At 39.7% G+C, this 16,966-nt stretch overlaps 1 protein-coding gene across 3 annotated transcripts in view; it reads left to right on the forward strand.

Annotated features, from left to right (window-relative positions):
* The window catches only part of LOC309654578 (5-formyltetrahydrofolate cyclo-ligase), a 298,235-nt gene that overhangs the window by 280,686 nt on the left and 583 nt on the right, over positions 1-16,966 (forward strand). The window lies entirely within an intron of this gene.

The following is a 16,966-nucleotide window of genomic DNA, read 5'->3' on the forward strand; positions in this document are numbered from 1 at the left end:
AAGAGAGGCTAGATCTATGAGATGTTGAGGAAGCAGATCAATTAGAAAATAATTACTGATGAAACCCTGGAGGTGAATAAAAGGAATGGTTGAGTCTATTCTTTCAGGTGCTTGGAAGGATGGTGGTCTCTTATTTATTATTTATTTATTTTTATTGGAGTGTAGTTGCTTTACAATCTTGTGTTAGTTTCTGCTGTACAACCAAGTAAATCAGCTATACATATACATATATCCCCTCTTTCGGGGATGTCCTTCCCATTTAGGTCACCACAGAGCATTGAGTAGAGTTCCCTGTGCTACACAGCAGGTTCTCATTAGTTGTCTATTTTATACAGAGTATCAGTAGTGTATATATGTCAACCCCAATCTCCCAATTCATCCCACTCCCCCTTCCCCCCCTGGTATCCATACGTCCATTCTCTACGTCTGTGTCTCTATTTCTGCTTTGCAGATAGGTTCATCTGTATCATTCTTCTAGATTCCACATATAAGTGATATTGAACGATATTTGTTTTTCTCTTTCTGACTTACTTCGCTCTGTGTGATGGTCTCTAGATCCAGGATGGTGGTCTCTTTACCCAAGAAAGGCACTGAAGGAGGAGACAGAAGTGTAGGAGGGGAAGGTGATTTCAGCTTGGAGGAGGTTACTGGTGCTAGAGAGACATCAGGTGGAGATGGGGGTGACGATTGAACATGCTGCTTGGGGCTTGTCAGTAAGCACTCCTGGAAAGTCCTGGTCACTAGAGGAAGTGGAAGACAGACAAACAATTGGGGTGTTCAGAGAAGAAATCCCAGGTTAGGACACTGAGAGAGTAACACAGAGAGGCAGGAAAGGAAGACGAGAGGGCAGGTGTGATCAAGTAGCACAAAGGCGCAGTGACACGAGGACTGACGAGAGATGACATGTAGTGTCTGGGGTGATGCTTTTCAGATAGGTCTCACTCCTGGATAGATACGGACACGTACTAGTGACTCATCCAACTTCACTTTTCTTAAATTCCTTATTAGTCAACAAAAGCTTTGTTGGCTGCAATAGAACTTCTTGTCCACTCTGTTGCCTGGCCCAGTGATGTTTAAACAAAGGTTGAACAATGGGATCTTACAATTTTCAGCCTGACAGCTTGTCTTCCTTGAGGCTGGTTATTAAGATTTCAGAAGCTCCTTCATCCATCCAGGAGCACACTGATATCACTTTAGGTGGATGGTTTCCATGGAAACTCATCTCATTGATTTGTTAATCATTTCTCTTGTGCTAATGTCAGCAAGTGACCCGTCCTGGCTCTATCTCCTCACTCTGGCTCTGATCCATGTGGGGTGTGGTGACAGGTGGGGTGGGACATGCACATCCCTGTCTATAAAGGTGGCCATCCCTTCCACACTATTTGTACGGCCTTGTGAGGTAGAGAGAAAATGTTCTCCATCTGGACATCATGTAAGAGGACCATGCAGCCCGGTTTTAAATCCTGGCTACCCCACATTTGGCGTGTGGGATGCTTGGAAAGTTATTTAAATGCTCTGAGCCTCCACGACTTCATCTATAAAATGGAAATAAATCCTAACTTATAGGGTTATTGGGGGAATTCAATGAGGTGAGATAAAAAGTAGACCAGAGCAACCAACAGATTGTAATTATTGAACATTTGGATTGTTTCTAATTGCCATTATGACTATTCTAGAAACAGTTAACTTGTGAAGGAGGCAGTTGAGCTCATTCAGAATCTCTTCCTGAAGGCTCTATTCTTTGACTCATTAAGGTTTTACTTTAAAACAGGGAAAGGGAAGAAAATTCACATAAATTTGCATGGGGCTGTGATTATAAATACTGTAAGGGATGATAAGCCTTAGATTGGAAAAGTGAACATGTAGCCTCGGATCCTGTTTCCTGCTCAGGGGAGAAAATTGTCCCAGTCTCCTGCCTGTCACTCCCCACCCAAGGACCAGATCAGGTGTCATCCCTCCATCCTTACCTCTTTCCCTCCTTCTCCTACTTCGCTCCTTCCTAACTCCCTCCCTTCCTCTTTACCCCCTTCCTCTAGGGATCCATGCTGGAGAATCTAAGCCAATCACTGGCCCGTCTTGCACTTTGGGTTGAGAAACTGTGGGGTTTGGGGGCTGTTTCTTTGTGAGACTGACCAATTGTTGACATTTATTTTGACTGCACTTTGTAATACACTTTTATTATCGTATTTCGTTTGTTTGTTTGGCCGCGCTGCACAGCATGTGGGATCTTAGTTCCCCAACCAGGGATCGAACCCATGCCCCCTGCATTGGAAGCACAAAGTCTTAACCACTGGACAGCCAGGGAAGTCCCTGACCATTCTTCTTTTGAGAATTGTTTGGTCTTGTCTTTTGCCCAATTGACTTCCTATTTAGAGTGTTTGTTTTTTGTTTGTAATAGTTTTTTGGTAGTTGTTTTAGTGGGAATAGTTTTTGACATATTTTTCAGAAATTTTCCCTGTTTGCTTTTAAGTGGGCAATATACACATATATACCAAATTTAAAACATTCAAAAAGGATCATAAGGAAAAGAAAGGATCCCTCCCCCTTCCTCTGCCCCCCATCACCAACTGCCCTTCTCTAAAGGCAACTACTGATACTGGAATCTTATATATCCTTCCTGAGATATTGCATGCATATCCAGATTATAGGTACATATATGAATATGTATGTATATGTGTATATATATTAATAGTATGTATATATGTGTGTATGTGTGTATATATATGTATATATATATTACACACATGGTAAGTTGGTTTATACCTAGCTTTTTCACTTAATTAATATCTTGCTGGTCATTCCATATCCGTTTTTAAGTAAATTTTTTTAAATGGAGATGTAATTGACATATAACATTATATTAGTTTCAGGTGTACAACATAATGATTCGATATATGTGTGTTTTGCAATATGAACACCACAATAAGTCTAGTTAATACCCATCACCACACCTTGGCATCCTTGTCAAATATTAGTTGATTATATATGTGTATATATATATGTGTTATATATATGTATATATATATATACATATATATATGTGTTTCTGGGCTCTCTATTCAGCTCCATTGATTTATGTGTCTGTTTTTATGCCAGTATCATACTGCTTTGATTATACTATGAATGTGAATATGAATAATATGCATATGAATATGATTATGAATAAGGTTACAAATTTTCTTTTCTTGTGATGAGAACTTTTAAGATCTACTCCCTAGCAAATTTCAAACAAGCAATAAGGTACTATTAACTACAGTCACCATACTGTACATTACATCCCCAGGACTTATTTATATTATAACTGGAAGTTTATACCTTTTGACTGCCTTCACCCATTTCACCCTCCCCCTCCCATTTCTGGCAACCACCAATCTGTTCTCTATATCTATGAGTTAGGGTTTTTGTTTTGTTTTTTTAGATTCCATATATAAGTGTGATCGTGTGGTGTTTGTCTTTCTCTGTCTGACTTGCTTCACCTAGCATAATGCCCTCAAGGTTCATCCATGTTGCCACAAATGGCAGAATTTCCATGTTTATTGTGGCCAAATAGTATCAATATCTCATTTTATATACACATACACACACACAAACACACACACACATATTTTTTCTTTCTGTATTCATTCATCAATAGATGGACACTTAAGTTGTTTCCATGTCTAGACTATTGTACATAGTGCTGCAATGGACATGAGGGTGTAGATATCTTTTCGAGTTAGTGTTTTTGTTTCCTTTGGATAAATACCCAGGAGTGGAGTTGCTGGATCATATGATCGTTCTATTTTTAATTTTTTGAGGAACCTTCATACTGTTTTCCATAGTGGCTGCACCGACTTACATTCCCACCAACAGTGCACAAGGGTTCCCTTTTCTCCACATCCTCGCCAACACTTATTATGTCTTATCTTTTCGATAATAGTCATTCTAACAGGTTTGAGGTGATATCTCATTGTGGTTTTGATTTGCATTTTCCTGATGATTAGTGATGTTGAGCACCTTTACATGTACCTATTGGTCATTTTTATGTCCTCTTTGGAAATGTATCTATTCAGGTTCTCTGCCCATTTTAGTTAATTTTTTAACTTATTTATTTTTGGCTGCATTGGGTCTTCATTGCTGCATGTGGGCTTTCTCTAGTTGCAGCGAGTGGGGGCTGCTCTTCCTTGCAGTGTGTGGGCTTCTCATTGCGGTGGCTTCTCTTGTTGCGGAGCACGGGCTCTAGGCGCGCGGACTTCAGTAGTTGCAGCATGTGGGCTCAGTAGTTGTGGCTTGTGGGCTCTAGAGCACAGGCTCAGTAGTTGTGGCTTGTGGGCTCTAGAGCACAGGCTCAGTAGTTGTGGCGCATGGGCTTAGTTGTTCCGCGGCATGTGGGATCTTCCTGGATCAGGGCTCGAACCCGTGTCCCCTGCATTGGCAGGCAGATTCTTAACCACTGAGCCATCAGGGAAGTCCTGACCATTTAAAATATCTGATTATTTGGCTTTTTTGTGAGTTTTTTTTTGCTATTGAGTTTCTTATATATTTTGGATATGAATCCCATATCAGAAATATGATTTGCAAATATTTTCTCCCATTCCATAGGTTGCCTTTTCATTTTGTTGATGGTTTCCTCTGTGAGGAAGCTTTTTAGTTTGATATAGTCCCACTTGTTTATTTTGCTTTTATTGCCTGTGCTTTTTGGTGTTATATCCAAAAACTCATCACCAAGGCAGATGTCAAGGAGTTTTTTCCCTATGTTTTCTTCTCGAAGTTTTATGTTTTCAGGTTTTACATTTAAGTCTTTAATCCATTTTGAGTTAATTTTTGTGAGTGGTGTAAGATAGCGGTCCAGGGGCTTCCCTGGTGGCGGAGTGGTTGAGAATCTGCCTGCCAATGCAGAGGATACGGGTTCGAGCCCTGGTCTGGGAAGATCCCACATGCCGCGGAGCGACTGGGCCCGTGAGCCACAATTACTGAGCCTGCGCGTCTGGAGCCTGTGCTCCGCAGCAAGAGAGGCCGCGATAGTGAGAGGCCCGCGCACCGCGATGAGGAGTGGCCCCTGCTTGCCGCAACTAGAGAAAGCCCTCACACAGAAACGAAGACCCAACACAGCCATAAAAATAAATAAATAAATAAACCCAAAGTTTAAAAAAAAAAAGATAGCGGTCCAGTTTCATTCTTCTGCATGTGGGTATCCAGTTTTCCCAACACCATTACTGAAGAGACGGTCCTTCCCCCAGTGTGGATTCTTGGCATCCTTGTCAAAGATTAGTTGATTATATGTGTGTAGGTTTATTTCTGGGCTCTCCATTCTGTTCCATTGATCTGTGTGTCTGTCTTTATGCCAGTACCATACTGCTTTGATTATAGTATGAAAGTGAGTATGAATAATATGCAGTATGAATAAGGTGTGGTCCTTACCCCCACTTGGTTCATGGTCTAGTGGGGAAAGCAGCTTTTTTGGCTATTTATCTCTTCAATATGTATTATAGTGCTTACTGTTTCTATTTTTTTGGAGTTAGTTTTGGTAACTGATATTTTTATTGACCAATGGTTTCACAGTTATGGCCTAAGAGCCCTAGGATTCTATGGACAGGCCATAGTGAGTACTGTGGGGCAGAGAGTATCTACAGGGATGCAGAACAGGGACTTGGGTGTCTCTGGGGGTACAATTTTAAAGTATTTTTAATCCAGATTTTCAAACCTATTAAGATAGGGTTTAAAGTGTTACTCTTTAATTTCCTTCTTGTCTATAACTAGATATCCATCCTTAGTTCTAATCTTGAATAGTCACTCATTTTTCCCGATTAGACTAGTTTTGCCTAGATTATGGGTTTAATGAAAAATGCAACCTCTGAATAAATGTATCAACTTTACTTTTTAAAAACTAATCATTAATTTTTGTTCATATTATTCTTTCCTCCTCTTTTCATTATTTTCCCCCTCTGTCTTTAATATATGGAGCTAAATACTTGATTTAGCTTCATTCATTCTTCTTTTGCAGTAAATAAATTTAATGCGATAACTTTGTTTTTATTATTGCTGAGATATTGATGTGTAGCATTCTCATTTCAGTTTTCTTGGCACTTTACTCTTCGTTGTTTAGATGTTTTTCTTTTACCCTAGAGTTACTTAGGATACTGCTTTTTAAATTTTTCAAGTGATTGGATTTTAAAAATAAATATTTTATTAGGCTTGAAAAATGAGTGCATACAGTTTCTACTTTGACAAGTTTCTAATTAAAATTTTCTTTGTAGTCCAATACAGACCATGTCATGTCTAGGGGCACCAGTCTGGTTGATAGGGCCCAGACTGTAATGTAAATTTGTTAAATCTACCCTAATAATTTTATTATTTAGGTCCTTTGTATTCTTATTTGTTATATGCCTTCCTCATCTGTGAAGCATTGAGAAAGGTATATTGATCTCTCTCACTGCTATTCTTTCATTTTCTCCTTTTTTCTTAAATATATCTAGATGCAATGTTCTGTTAACAGTGCAACTTGATAAAGGTCCACACCATTATGAATTGGGCCTCACAACAAAAAATGACTATTCCCTCTGTTTCTGTAATATTTTACCCATGAACTCTACTTTTTCTGATATTGATATTACAGTCATTTTCCCTCACATTTTTCTGGTATATCTTTGCCCGAACTTAACTTAGCATCTTAGCAGGTCTTTTAAAAATAACCATGATTCCTGGTTCCTGGGAGTTTTTGTTATCTGTTTTGTTGTCATTTTTAGTGTAACAAACCCTCATTCCTCTCATTTTTTAATGGGAATAATAATAATAGTATCTGCCTCATTGGGTTGTTGGAAGAATTAATAAGATCGTGCATGTCAAATGCTTAGCCCTGTCTTAGTGTTATTATCAGTATTATTATGAATCCCAAAGTGTTAGAAATCTCAAACTTCATAGTTTTCTTTCAAATTAAGTTTTCCCATGCTACACTTTAAACCATACATTGCCTTGTCAACTAATGAAGTTTGAATTTAAACAAGCAGAAAATAAACAAGGATTGTTAAGGTTAATTATGAGTATTCTTATGCTGAGTAAGGAATTTCTATAGACTGAATATTTGTGCCCCCCTCCAAGGCCATATGTTGAAATCCTAACCCCCAATGTGAGGGTATCTGGGAGGTGATCAGGTCTTGAGGGTGAAGTCCTCAGGAGTAGGATTAATGTGTTCATAAAGGACACCCTAAAGAGCTTCCTCACCGGACACTGAATCTGCTGTCACCTTGATCTTGGATTTCCAGCCTCCAGAACTGTGAGAAATAAATGTTACGTATAAGTCACCCAGTCTATGGTATTCTGCTACAGCAGCCCGAACGGACGTACAGCCGAAGAATGGGGATAGAGTTACCTTTCAGACTTCAGGATTCTAAGCCACCAGTTTGTTATCTGCAGTGACAAGTCTGGCTGCCAAGGGGGCACCCATCATCGTGGTTAAGAGGGGGCTTGACAGCCAGCTGCCTGCCTCTATAGCCCAGCTCCTCTGCTCACTGACTGTGAGACTCAGAGTTACTTGACCTCCACCTCCACACCCTCCTCTGTGAAATGGGGAGATTAACAGCACCCTCTTCAATAGCTCTGTCGTGCAGATTAAATGCACTGGCAGGTAGTAAGTGCTGTATACAGGTGAGCTGTTAAAGCTATGCTCATGGTCTCCTCCCCCTTGTCCTCCTCAGCACTTGTCCAGCCCCTGTAGCCTCATACACAAATCAATCTGAATTAATTCAGTAAGGTCAAGAAACATTTCCAGAGTACCTGTTATGTTCCAGGTACTGTGCTACTCAATATCTATTACAGGAGATGAACATATCAACATAAGAATTATAAGGCAGTATATATAAATTTATTTATTAATTTTTGGCTGTGTTGGGTCTTTGTTGCTGCGCGCAAGCTTTCCCTAGTTGCGGCGAGCAGGGGATACTCTTTGTTGCGGTGTGCAGGCTTCTTGTTGCGGTGGCTTCTCTTGTTGCGGAGCACGGGCTCTAGGTGCACAGGCTTCAGTAGTTGTGGCTCACGGGCTCAGTAGTTGTGGCACACGGGCTTAGTTGCTCCGTGGCATGTGGGATCTTCCCAGACCAGGGCTCGAACCCATGTCCCCTGTATTGGCAGGTGGATTCTTAACCACTGTGCCACCAGGGAAGTCCTATAAGGCAGTATAAATAGTAATTTACTATCAACTTAAAATCATAAAAAGTAGCTATAAAGCAGTGTAGCAACTAGAACAGAGTCAATCAACATAAGTAAAAGGAAGAAGAGGCACAGAGAAAAGGAAGAGAGAAGGGAGAGCAGAGAAGGGAAGGCTCTGGAGGAAGAGAGGTGCCCACGAGTGGATGCTGGCCTCGGTGTCTCAGCTAGATTGACAGGCAGGGACACAGGACATGAGAAGGCATAAAGGCATTTCTGGGCCCATCTCCTCCTGCCCTTGTCTTGCCCTCCACTTCTGAGTACCTCCCCATGCTGTTTGCCTCCCTGTAGAATGTCCTCTCATTTTTTTTTTTTTTAAGATTTTTTTTGATGTGGACCATTTTTAAAGTCTTTATTGAATTTGTTGTAATATTGCTTCTGGTTTCCTTTTTTGTTTTTTGTTTTGTTTTTTTAACATCTTTATTGGAGTATAATTGCTTTCCAATGGTGTGTTAATTTCTGCTTTATAACAAAGTGAATCAGTTATACATATACATATGTCCCCATATCTCTTCCTTCTTGCATCTCCCTCCCTCCCAGCCTCCCTATCCCACCCCTCTAGCTGGTCACAAAGCACCGAGCTGATCTCCCTGTGCTTCCCACTAGCTATCTATTTTACATTTGGTAGTGTATATATGTCCATGCCACTCTCTCACTTTGTCCCAGCTTACCCTTCCCCCTCCCCGTATCCTCAAGTCTATTCTCTAGTAGGTTTGCATCTTTATTCCCGTTTTATGTTTTGGTTATTTGGCTGCAAGGCATGTGGGATCTTAGTTCACTGATCAGGGATCGAACCCACACCACCTGCATTGGAAGGCGAAGTCTTAACCACTGGACTGCCAGCGAAGTCCCACCTTCATCTTCAATTTATTTAAAAAAATTTTTTTTTCCGTTTTTTGTTTTGCTTTTTAATTTTATTTGGTTGTGCCGGGTCTTAGTTGCAGCATGCGAACTCTTAGTTGCGGCATGCATGTGGGATCTAGTTCCCTGACCAGAGATCGAACCCGGGTCCCCTGCATTGGGAGCACGGAATCTTAACCACTGCGCCACAAGGGAAGTCCCCATCTTCTTTTGTTTTTTTTTTTCCAGAAAGAAAATTTAATACATTCTGAGCAACACAATCATACAGACTATTTTCTCCTATCTTATTACATTAACACCAGAAATTTATAAAAAGGTTAAACCAAAAAGATCAAATTAAACAAAACTCTCCTAAAATATTTTCATGCCAAACAGAATACAGTTTCTTAAATTATTAGTTAACTAGGAATAACAGTGTATTTTTTAAACATAATGAAGAATTTAGTCTAGAACCAGAAACTACACCACACTTAATGAAATACTTGATTTATCACATTACTAGCAGAAACAAATAACAAAATGTATGATGCCACCACCATTATTTATCAGTATTCTGATGTGACAGATCATATATTAAAATAAAGAAAATATATCAATATTAGAAAAAATTATCATTATTTGAAAGTAATAATTTTTTCAATATAGGGTATTCAAGAATATTGATAAAAATATTTAAAGTCATAAAAAGTTAAATAAGGTTAACATCAGACAATCCAGCACAGCATTTCAATTCAGTTATCATTGGGAACTGATTGAAATCATCTGGAAAAAATATGCCTTCTTCCAAACAGCAATTTCCTATTCAGAATACTAAGAAATGGAAATTAATATGAGAATTTTTAAGGACTTGAATATAAGGCAATACCCTTTTTATTGGAGGATAATTTGGGGGAATACTATCTCAGGATTATATATATATATATATATATATATATATATATATATATATATCAGCATATAGATATTTATATAACATTTAAAATAACCAAATATTTATATATAATAGGAAAAAAGAATCTATATATCTCAATAGATGGTATATTAGGTAAGAACAGTGATAATAGATAGATAGATAGGCAAAGATTTTTTTACAGTTAGAATTAATTTCTATAATATGCTAACATTGTTGAGAGAATGTTGAAAAATGACCATGGAGAAAATCTTGGAATAAATTAAGACTTGATTGAGGGCGAGTTTTACCATCAGTTAATTCTAGGAAGACTAGCAGGATTTAGGCAGGGCACCAAAAAAGTGCTATGAAGTAAAAAGCAGTTTCTATCTGGTCTGTTGTGTCTTATTTATTTACTTATTTTCTGTCTGGATTCCTTATTTATTTTCTGTCTGGATGATCTGTCTATTGGTGTAAGTGGGATGTTAAAGTCCCCCACTATTATTGTGTTTCTGTTGATTTCTCCTTTTATGGTTGTTAGCCATTTACCTTATGTATTGAGGTGCTCCTATGTTGGGTGCATAAATGTTGATAATTGTTATGTTTTCTTGTTGGATTGATCCCTTGATCATTATGTAGTGTCCTTCCTTATCTCTTGTCACAGTCTTCATTTTAAAGTCTATTTTATCTGATATGAGTATTGCTACTCCAGCTTTCTTGTGATTTCCATTTGCATGGAATATCTTTTTCCATCCCCTCACTTTCAATCTGTATGTGTCCTAGGTCTGAAGTGGTTTTCCTATAGACAGCATATATAAGGGTCTTGTTTTTGTATCCATTCAGCCAGTCTGTGTCTTTTGGTTGGAGCATTTAATCCATTTACATTCAATGTGATTATCGATATGTATGTTCCTATTACCATTTTCTTAATTGTTTTGGGTTTGTTTTTGTGGGTCTTTTTCTTCTCTTGTGTTTCCTCCTTAGAGAAGTTCCTTTAGCATTTGTTGTAAAGCTGGTTTGGTGGTGCTGAAGTCTCTTAGCTTTGCTTGTCTGAAAAGCTTTTGACTTCTCCATCGAATATGAATGAGATCCTTGCTGGGTAGAGTAATCTTGGTTGTAGGTTTTTCCCTTTCATCACTTTAAATATGTCCTGCCACTCCCTTCTGGCTTGCAGAGTTTCTGCTGAAAGATCAGCTCTTAACCTTATAGGGATTCCCTTGTATGTTATTTGTTGCTTTTCCCATGCTGCTTTTAATATTTTTTCTTTGTATTTAATTTCTGATAATTTGATTAATATGTGTCTCAGCGTGTTTCTCTTTGGGTTTATCCAGTATGGGACTCCCTGCGCTTCTTTGACTTGATTGACTATTTCCTTTCCCATGTTAGGGAAGTTTCCACTATAATCTCTTCAAATATTTTCTCAGACCCTTTCTTTTTTTCTTCTTCTGGGACCCCTATAATTCAAATGTTGGTGCATTTAATGTTGTCCCAGAGGTCTCTGAGACTGTCCTCAATCCTTTTCATTCTTTTTTCTTTATTCTGCTCCCTGGCAGTTATTTCCTACATTTTATCTTCCAGCTCACTTATCCATTCTTTTGCCTCAGTTATTCTGTTGTTGATTCCTTCTAGAGTATTTTTAATTTCAGTTATTGTGATGTTCATCACTGTTTGTTTGCTCTTCAGTTCTTCTAGATCCTTGTTAAATGCTTCTTGTATTTTCTCCATTCTGTCCGAGATTTTGGATCATCTTTTCTATCATTACTCTGAATTCTTTTTCAGGTAGGTTGCCTATTTCATCTTCATTTATTTGGTCTTGCAGGTTTTTACCATGCTCCTTCGTCTGTAACATATTTTTTTTTAATTTTTTTTGATGGGTTGGGCTGTATTCCTGTCTTACTGGTTGTTTGGCCTGAGGTGTCCAACACTGGAGTTTGCAGTCAGTTGGATAGAGCCGGGTCTTGGTGCTGAGATGAGGACCTCCAGGAGGCCTCACTCTGATTGATATTCCCTGGGGTCTGAGGTTCTCTGTTAGTCCAGTGGTTTGGACTTGGAGCTCCCACCACAGGAGCTTGGGCCCAACTTCCGGCCTGGGAACCAGATCCTGCAAGCCATGTGGTGTGGCAGGAAAAAAAAAAAAAAAAGAAAGAAGAAAAGGAGCAGTACAATAACAAAGAATAAAAAACAAAATAAAATTAGAAAGATAAAAAATATATTAGGAAAAATAAAAATATAATGAAACAAATGCAACAAGGTAAAATAAAACCACAACAGAAAAAAGAAAAAAAAAGGTAGGGGTGGGGGGAACAAGCCAAAAGGAAAGAACAATAACAAAGTAGAGAGAATAAAATAAAATTAGAAAAATAAAATATTTATTAGAAAAAATATATATATAAATGAATCAATAAGGTAAAAGAGAACCCCACTCTAAAAGAGGAAAAAAAAAAAAAGCCTTGTCTATGGTTGTGTAGTTTACGTGGGGGTGGAACTTAGGCAGGGGTGGGGTTTAGGGTGGGGTGGACCTTGCCGGGTGGGGGGGTGTGACGTTTGAGTGTGGGGCGGGGCCTAGGCTCAGGACACAGCAGCCGGAAAAGGCCTTGGGGCGGGGCCTAGGTGGGGTGACGTTCAAGGGGCGGGGCCTCTGCTTAGGACCTGTGTGGAAGGGGAGAGGCAGCACCGGGAAAGGAGGGCCTCTGGAGTGTGGAGTTTCCAGGTAAGGCCCTGGGTGAGGGTGTGTGGGTGGGGTTTAGGCCCAGCGCATTGGAGGGGGTCTCAGAGGGGGTCTCCGAGTGTAGAGGTAGGGCCCTGGGTGAGGGTGTAGGGGCGGGGCTTGGGTTCTAGGCAGCAGGAGGGAGACTCCGAGGGCAGAGGTTTAGGCCCGGGAGCCCAATAGGCTCCCTGGTGCCTAAGTGGGCAGGGAACGCGCTGGCCACGTTCCCTTCTGTTACTTCATGCCCCTCCCCACTGTCTCCCCCATCCCCACTGGACCCCAAGCCATGGGTGGGTCCCGCAGGGTGTAGGAACTCCTCCCCTCCCCCAGCCACCCCTCAGGGGTGCAGGTCCCAGAGGTCCGGCCTTTACTTTTGCTTCCCCTTCCCTCCCTCCCACCCCATCAGGACCCGAGTGGCTAGAGGGGGCCTCAGTGGGCAGAGGATAAGGCCTGGGATCTTAGCAGGCTCCCAGAGGCCCTAGTGAGCAGGGGAAACCTGGCCCCTGGGAAATTGTCCCCCAATTTCCCCCTTTGGGCGTGGGATCCCTTCCCCTCCCCCCACCACCACTCAGGGGTGCCAGTCTCATCCCGCCTCCACTTCTCCTCCCCCCTCACTCCTCCCCATGCCCCACATCCTACCTGGTCGCTGGGGGTTCCTCCCATCCCCTTAGGTGTCTGTGGTCCCCTGCCAGTGCCTGGTGGGTGCCCTAGTTGTGCGGAGACGTGAATTCCGTGTCCTCCTAGTCCGCCATCTTTTTCCACCCCCCCATCTTCTTTTAAAGTCAAACTCAAGTCCCACTTTCCCCAAGAAGCCTGTCCCCAGCTCTCTAACCCATTTGCTCTTTCCTTGTACTTTTATTTAGAACCACGTCCCTGAGCTCTGACCACGCCAACAGCCCTCAGTCCCCTTTAGAGAAGACACCTTAGAATTCTTTGTATATTCCCTCTCCCCTCTCCCAGCTGCCCACACAGTGCTGGATACACGGTAGGCGCATTTGGCTGGACGAAATGATCACTCAGACAATTCAACAGTTAATGCTTGGTCCCATCACCATGGCTGTGAGAGTCCATTTCCCACTGAAATCCCCACTAGCTTTTGAAGACGAGCAGAAATCAGAGTGATTTGCCTTTTCCAAGCTCACGATACGTGTTCCTTTTCCATGATTTCTCTTCAGGAATCCAAAGGAGCAGGAGGGACCTGGCTGGTGATTACAAAATGGCTGGGAGACAAGAAGGAAAGGGGTGTAGAAACCTGGCAAACACAACCCTCATTGCTGAAATGTCAAACTGAAGTCAAGCCCATTAATCTTGTTTTATTGCAAGATTCAAAATCGCCATGCTATGGCAGCCACAGCATTGATGGATGGGTTTCCCTGTGTTCATCCAGCACTTCGGCTGCCTGAGAAACCAGATCTCAGATGAACAGGGAGAGGAAATTAAAATGGCCTTTTGAGGTTTTTCAGTAACTGCTAGTAGGGAAAGATGGGGCATTCAGGGTCTCTGGCAGCCAAGGTGCTTACACTTGGTTTTCACCGCATTTTTTGGTAAGCAAATCAAAGAAACAGCAGTGCTGAAGCCACCATGGTAAATCTTCAGCAACTTCTGCTCCAGTGAGGGGGCGAGAGTGGTCACAACCTGGCTGACCTGTTGCTTGAGGCCACCAGGCTGTGATCTTGTTTGACTTCTTGCTGATGAAGTAGGTGAAAGATGGTAATGCCTGGCTGTTTTAATCTGCAGTTTTTTGATCACTGGGGAGCCTAAATCTTTTTCCATATGTCAGTTTTCTAGTCAGATTTCCTCTTTTGTAAATAACCATTTTCCTTGTGCCCCTAATAGAATTCATAATTCAGTTCAGCAGTTCCACATTGATTGTGAGCCTGTGTTCCCAGCACATTCAGTGCAAGATACACAGATATATGTGTATTCCATTTCCTAATACAGTGCAGGGATGGGGATGGCGAGAGAGAGAGTCAAAACCAAAATATCATTTCACTGCAATATGGCTGATAGGGACACTTCCAGAATATTTTCCCTGGTTTTGCTGTGATTTTTGTTATTTTTAGAGAACATAGAGGTATTTGTATTTTTTATGTTGTGCATCATATATCTTGGAATCGCCTGGTCATTATCTTTGCTCATTCTTTTTCTATTCTTCTATTGTTCTTATCTTTGTTAATTTGTAGAAGCTCTTTAGGTATTTTGGAAAATAATTCTTGGTCTTTAGAAGTGCCACACATATATTTTCTAATCTTTTTATTTAACTTTACTGCATTTTTATCATGCCCAAAAGTGTCATTTTCAGAACATTCTTTAACATCATATATTGATAAAATAAACTCAAAATGGACTAAAGACCTAAAGGTAAGACCGAAACCATAAGACTCTTAGAAGAAAACATAGGCAGAACACTCTTTGACATAAATCATAGTATTGTTTTTGTGGATCTATCTCCTAAAGTAAAGGAAATAAAAGCAAAAATAAACAAATGGGACCTAGTCAAACTTATAAACTTTTGCACAACAAAGGAAACCATCAGCAAAACTAAAAGACAACCTACTGAATGGGAGAAAATATTTGCAAGTGATATGAGAGATAAAGGGTTAATATTCAAAATACATCAACAGCTCATACAACTCAACAGCAAAAAACCAAACAGCTTGATTAAAAAATGGGCAGAAGATCTGAATAGATACTTTTCCAAAGAAGACATACAGTTAGCCAACAGGAACATGAAAAGATGCTCAACATCACTAATCATCAGGGTAATGCAAATCAAAACCACAATGAAATATCACCTCACACCTGTCAGAATGGCTATCATCAAAGAGACCAGAAATAACAAATGTTGGTGAAGATGTGGAGAAAAGGGAACCCTTGTACACTGTTAGTGGGAATGGAAATTGATGCATCCACTGTGGAAAACAGTATGGAGGCTTCTCAAAAAACTAATAATAGAACTACCATTTGACACAGTAATTCCACTCTTGGATATATAACAGAGAGGGAGAGAGACAAAACACTAATTCCAACATGTGCATGCACCCCAATGTTCATACCAGCATTATTTACAATTGCCAAGATGTGGAAGCAACCTAAGTGTCCATCAACAGATGAATGGATAAAGAAGATGTGCTTCATATATACAGTGGAATATTACTCAGCCATAAAAAAGGATGAAATTTTGCCATTTGCAACAATATGGATAGACTTAGAGAGCCTTATGCTAAGTGAATTAAGTCAGTCAGAGAAAGACAAGTACTGTATGATATCTGAAAAATAAAATAAATTAGTGAATATAACAAAAAAGAAGCTGACTCATAGAGAACAAACTAGTGGTTACCAGTGGGGAGAGGGAAGAGGGAGGGGTAAAATAGGGGTAAAGGTTCAGGGGTACAAACTACTAGGTATAAAATAAACAAGCTACAAGATATATTGTACAACACAGGGAATATAGCCAATATTTTATAATAAATATAAGTGGAGTATAACCTTTAAAAATTGTGAATCACTATTTGTACACCTAAAGCTTACATAATATTGTACATCAGTTATACCTCAAATAAAAAAATTGTCATTTTGATGCAGTCAGATTTTAAAATATTTTTCTTTGTGATCAGTGCTTTTTACCTTTAAGAAATAATTCCCTACTCTCAGCCTATAAAAATATTCTCTGATATTTTCTTCTAATCCATTTCAAACTTTTTCTCAGATGTAGAAATTAGAAACAAATAGGATGAATTAAAAATTTTTTTAGTACTTAATAACTTATGGTGTTGGGTGGAGATTGTATATGTCCTAAATATTTAGACAGGTTTATCAATAAATCCATGAGGACCTTTGAGAAATTTTAATGACTTATTCATGTTTCCTTTTGTCTTTGACCCCATCTGTTTTAGGGGTGTGTGAGTGTGTGTTGTGTCATCTTTATACATACTCATACCCATACAGTCGCATGCATACATACACACACACACACACACACACACGTGAAGAATAACTATCCTTGAAATTGATAAATTTCTTATCCTACAACTATATGTAATATTGCCATATACTTAAAATTTTTCCTGTACTATTAGTTACTAGAATCTCATTCTCATATTTAATGATCTATTTTGTATTTCTTATATTGTTAAAAGGTTGACCAGAGGCTTTGTTTGATTGTTCTGTTTGCCTTTCAAAGTTGTAGCTTTTAGTAACACTGCTATTACTACTACCATTCTTACAGAAACAGTAACTACCACTTCAGACTCTTAAGGTTCATTCATCCTTTATCAGTTTTTTACCAGACACTGTGCTTTAAGCTTTACCAGACATTATTGAATATA

The sequence above is a fragment of the Balaenoptera physalus genome (genome assembly GCF_965194825.1).
Source record: "Balaenoptera physalus genome assembly, chromosome: 2".
NCBI classification, from domain to species: domain Eukaryota; kingdom Metazoa; phylum Chordata; class Mammalia; order Artiodactyla; family Balaenopteridae; genus Balaenoptera; species Balaenoptera physalus.